A 5,812-nucleotide genomic window follows, 5' to 3' on the forward strand; every position below is an offset into this window, starting at 1 on the left:
ACCTCCTGGATTACAAGCACTGCAATCCCGACCATAACAACAAATATTAGTGGCTTTCAGCTTCAAATTGCTGCCTCAAAGCATCCCTGATCCTTATGGCTCCACGCTGTGCCCCTCTAATAGCTCTGGTCTCTGGCTGTTCAAACTCAGCCTCCAGGCACTGAGCCTCTGCGATCCAGCCCTGAGTGAAGCTTTCACCCGTCCCTTCACAAATATTATGGAGCATACAACACATGGCTATGAGCAAAGGAATATTGTGATCGGCCACGTTCAGCTTCCCATACAGGTATCGCCAGCGGGCTTTTAAATGGCCAAATGCACACTCCACAGTCATTCTGCACTTGCTCAGCCTCTTGTTGAACTGCTCCTTGCTGCTGTCAAGTTGCCCCGTGTATGGCTTCATAAGCCATGACATTAAGGGGTAGGTGGGGTCTCCCAGGATCACAATGGGCATTTCCACTTCACATACAGTGATCTTCTGGTCAGGGAAGAAAGTCACTGCTTGCAGCTTTTTGAACAGGCCAGTGTTCCAAAAGATGCATGTGTCATGCACCTTTCCAGACCAGCCTGCGTTAATGTCTGTGAAATGCCCATGGTAAGTCACATGCACCTGGAGAACCACTGAGAAATACCCCTTGCGATTAATGTACTCGGTGGCTAGGTGGTCTGGTGTCAGAATTGGAATGTGCATGCCATCACTCCTCCGCAGTTAGGGAAGCCCATTTGTGCAAAGCCATCCACAATGTCACGCATGTTGCCCAGAGTCACGGTCTTTTGGAGCAGGATGCAATTAATGGCCCTGCACACTTCAATCAACACGACTCCAACAGTTGACTTTCCCAGTCCAAACTGGTTAGCGACCAATCGGTAGCAGTCTGGAGTAGATAGGGTGACCAGATAGCAACTGTGAAAAAACAGGACAGGGAGTGGGGGCTAATAGGTGCCTATATAAGAAAAAGTCCCCAAAAACGGGATTGTCCCTTTAAAAATGGGACATCTGGTCACCCTAGGAGTAGATAGCTTCCACAGTGCAATCGCCACACACTTCTCTAGCGACAGGGCAACTCTCATTCTCGTGTTCTTGCGCCGCAGGACTGGGGCGAGCTCATCACACAGTCCCATTAACGTGGCTTTCCTCATGCGAAAGTTTCGCAGTCACTGCTCATCATCCCAGACATGCATCATGATGTGATCCCACCACTTAGTGCTTGTTTCCCCAAGCCAAAAGTGGTGTTCCGTTGTGGTCAGCACCTCCGTGAATGCCACAAGCAATCTCGTGTCGTAGCTGGTATGTGTGGCGAGGTCCGGGTCTGGGCCTCTGTCCCCCGGGAGGAAACTCTCAAGTCAGTCCGGGCGGGCGCCACCTTCCTTTCGGGGTTAGGGCGCTCCGCCCCCGGTGGGGCCGCTCGACCAGTCGGGCCCACCGGCGGTTCGGCCACGAGGAAGTCCTCCATCAATGTGACAGCGGTGGCCAGTGTCGTGGGCCTATGGCGGAGGACCCAGGCCCTTCCTCACGGCAGAAGGACATAGGTGAACTGTTCCAGTACCACCTGCTCCATTAGCTCCTCCAACGTTCGGCGTTTGGGCTGCAACCACCGCTTGCAGGTTTCTCGGAGCTCCTGGGCCACCATCCAAGGTTGGGCCCCAGGGGAGGGGTGTAGGCCACGCTTCTCAACCGCTGTCAGAAAGTCTCTGGACTCACTTCCAGGGCATCCAGAATTGCGGCCTTTACCTGGCTGTAGTCCTGGGCTGCATCCACAGACAGGCCTCGATAGACTGTTTGAGCAGTCCCTGTCAAATACGAGGTCAGGATGGAAGCCCATTGGTCCGGGGCCCACCCCGCGACGACGGCCATCCGCTCGAACACGACAAGAAAGGCTTCGGAGTCATCGCCAGGGCCCATCTTCGTCAGCTGGATTGGGGGGGGTGGGCCGTGGGGCCCCAGCCGTGCCTCCCGGCTGGGGTTCCCCAGGTCGGGCCAGCGCCGCCGCGAGCTGCTGGATACATTGCCGCTGGAAATCCTGGTGCTGGGTGACCAGGTCCTGAACCAGCTGGTGCTGTTGGGTTCCTAGCTGCTCAACGAGCTGCTGTTGCTGTTGGAGCTGGGCGGCCTGCTGCTCCTGTTGCTGCCACAACTGGGCCGCCTGCTGTCGCTCCTGGTTCTCCATCACAAGAGCAAAGAGTTGTGACAGATCCATTTCTCGGGAGGGAGGTCTCTCTCCCCCAGCCCCCTTTTCACCGGTGTCGGGAGCCCGCGCCCACATCCTGGCCGGAACTCCTCAGAGAAGCCACCATGTGTAACGGTCCGGTGTGGGGACTCGGCCCTCTCAGGCGCAGCTGGGAGCCAGTCCGCTTCGCTACAGGAGTTTGGGTGAGCTGTCGACCTAGCCGGGTGAGGCAGGAAACAGTTAGGTGCTCAGGCCCTCAGGCAGGGGCTGAGCAAACAACAGTACATAAGCCCAGGCCCTTGGGCAGGGCAGGGCGACAAGCAGTTCAGGGCTCAGGCCCTTAGGCAGGGGCTGAGCAAACAAGCAGTATATAAGCCCAGGCCCTTGGGCAGGGCGAGGCAACGAGCAGTTCAAAGTCTAGAAGAAAGGCCTCCTCAGGCCAGCGAGAGGGGGAGTCTGCCAGCCCTGGAAGGGTGGCAGGGGGGACGCAGGCCCTCCCACTCCACTGCGTCCCAACCCGGGGCCCTAACAGCGGCAGGCAGTCTGCTGCTGTGTCAGTGGGGATCCTAGCCGCAACACACTGACATTGGTTCAGGTCTCCTGGAGCCAGGCTAGGGTCGGCTACCCCCGGGCCACTTCCAATCTCCCCCCCGTTGGTACCTGTGTGCCCTCTGCATCTTCCGCAACGTCCCACACCATGGGCTCCTCAGGATACTGAGCACCGGGTACACGGGGCCGGTCCTCGGGATACTGGACGCGGGGTGGTTCAGGTGGCTCCTCAGGGTACCGGATGAGGGAAAGGCCCGGCCGGTCCTCCTCCGGGTAGCGAGCATGGGGCCGGCTCGGCCAGTGCTCCTCAGGGTAGCGAGCACGGGGCCAGCACGGCGAGTCCTCCTCCGGGTAGCGAGCATGGGGCCGGCTCGGCCAGTGCTCCTCCGGCTAGCGAGCATGGGGCCGGCTCGGCCAGTGCTCCTCTGGGTAGCAAGCATGGGGCCGGCTCGGCCAGTCCTCCTCCGGGTAGCGAGCATGGGGCCAGCACGGCGAGTCCTCCTCCGGGTAGCGAGCACGGGGCAGACTCAGCCAATGCTCCTCAGGGTAGCGAGCTCAGGGCAGGCTTGGCCCAGCGAGAGCTAGGGCGCCAGCGTCTGTCCTCTCCAGCGGCAAGCAGTCAACTGAGCGCTGGGGCCGGGCCTTTATACTTCCTGTCCCGCCCCTTGACTTCCGGGGGCCGGGAACAGGCGGCAGTGGCTCTGCCCACATCGGCGTCTGTTCTGGCTCGGCCCTCTCAGGCACGGCTGGGAGCCAGTCCGCCTTGCTACAGGCCACTTGATAGGTGATTGCCAATCAATTTTGATGACACCTGTCTAGAGGCACCAACCTGTCCTTTGTCTTTGACAAACCAGTTTGCCCACTCCCTAGATTTGCCTGGTAAACCCGTTATAATCATAATTTCAGTTTATGTTCATCTTAATATGCATTTCATACATACATTACAAAAGAAAATTAATGATCAGTGTGTTATTAGTTTTAAACGATATCTCACTAGGCATATTTTGCACAAAGATTATTACAATAATGAGTAGGGTGTGAATACAGGGGTGCTTTCAGTCACAGTGAGCAAATGATAGAAGGGGGCATCAGACTAGATGAGAGCTGATACCCTAGACACAGCCATTAGGAGGTGCCTCAGTGGTGAGTGAACCCTGTTACGCATCCCAAATACACCAAGACATTTATCTACAGCCAGGTCCTCAGACACCACAGAATATGCTGAGAAGAAAGTCTGGGATATACACCTTAAAACTGCCTTCATCAAACAAGGATACTCTACCAGAGAAGCAGATCATATCATGGAACAGGATACCTGAATACTCTGAGAGAACCTGCTTCAATATATAAAAAACCCCAACCCTCTGATCACACACCCCTAGTTGTCAACTTCCACCCCACACTGAAACCCATACAGGGTATCATTAAACATTTACAACCCATACTCGATGGGGACCATGTCATGAAACATATCTTTCCTGAAACCCCTGTATTGGCCTTCAAATAACCTCCCAGTCTCACGAAGCTCATCATCAGAAGTAAACTTCCCATAGACCAGGATCCACCAACTCAAAGTGGCATCAGACGCTGTCAGAATAACCGATACAAAATTTCCAGACATATCTCCACTGCTACAATGAACAATACCCCCCCAAATTACGTTTCAAAATCCTGGTCTTTCACATGTCTTTCACATGTGGTGTACCTCATCCAGTGCACTAAATATCCAGTAACAGTTATGGGTGGGAGAAACCAAACAATCACTACACTTGAATGAACTCACAGAAAAATGATAGACAAACATCATATCACCTGTTAAACACTTGTCACAAAAGAGCACTGCATATCTTATCTCTCAGTTCTTGTCCTCAAAGGAAACCTGCACAACACCTTCAAAAGATGAGCCTGGGACCTGAAATTCACAACTTTGCTAGAAACTAAAAATCATGGTCTGAATAAAGATTTTGAATTTACAGTTTATTACCACAATCTGTAATCCACTAACCCCTCTATTTTGATCTATGACTGAAAGGATGAACAGGCCACTTCAGTTTGAATGGTCCTCAGAATATGCGTTAATTACTTTTGCTAAACTACCTGTCCCACCTTGTATTTAGCTGACACTCTGAGTATCTTTTCTCAGACTGGAAAAAGCTCTGAAAGCTCGTCTCTCTCACCAACAGAAGTTGGCCCAATAAAAATTATTGCCTCACCCATCTTGTCCTTCTAATGTCCAGGGACCAACACGGCTACAACAACACTGCAAAGATAAATTATGGTATTCTAAGGACAATGAGTCATAAAAATACCACTTTTAAATAAATAGAGTGAAACTACATTTGCCGTGGCTTACAGGCAATGGAGTGCCATTCAGGCAACCAGAAGAGTATGTAAGACAAATGTGCGAGCTGCTGTGAGGTGATACACGGACATGTTACACCTGACAAGGAATTACTTTAACACCAAAACCATGTGTGATAAGTACAAACCATTCTAGGGTGATGGGTGTGAAATATCATTTCTGACCCAGAAGAGCAGCTTTCAATGGGCATTTGTGGGCTACAGCCTGCTTTCAGAACAGCCTTGTGGAAGGGGTGAGGAGCTGTTTCAACCACCCCACTGTCTCTACACCCTATATGGCCACCCCTGCAGCTGGCTCACCCCCAGGGTGATAACTTTGATCCCACTGCTGCTGTGTGGTAGCTCATCTCACCTGTCCCTAAACCCAGCCTCCTGCATCTTCACCCTAATTTAGGGTGACCAGACAGCAAGTGTGAAAAATGGGGAGGGGGGTAATAGGAGCCTATATAAGAAAAAGACCCCAAAATCAGGTATCAAGAGGTAGCCATGTTAAACCCTATAAAATCGGGACATCAGGTCAACCTACCCTGATTCTGTCTATCTGCCCCTGCTCCAGCTGTCTGACCCCCCAAGCCTGCCCATACACACAACCTGGCCTGGGCACAAGCTCCGCCCACCCTCACTACTGACCTGTTCTCCAGAGCAATGAGACAAGTGGGGCGGGCAGGCAGACTGAGGGCAGCGGCTTCAGCAGACCTTACTGAGCATGCTCAGATCGTTTACGCATGCGCAGA

This window comes from Gopherus evgoodei, chromosome 1 (genome assembly GCF_007399415.2).
Source record: "Gopherus evgoodei ecotype Sinaloan lineage chromosome 1, rGopEvg1_v1.p, whole genome shotgun sequence".
Classification (NCBI taxonomy): domain Eukaryota; kingdom Metazoa; phylum Chordata; order Testudines; family Testudinidae; genus Gopherus; species Gopherus evgoodei.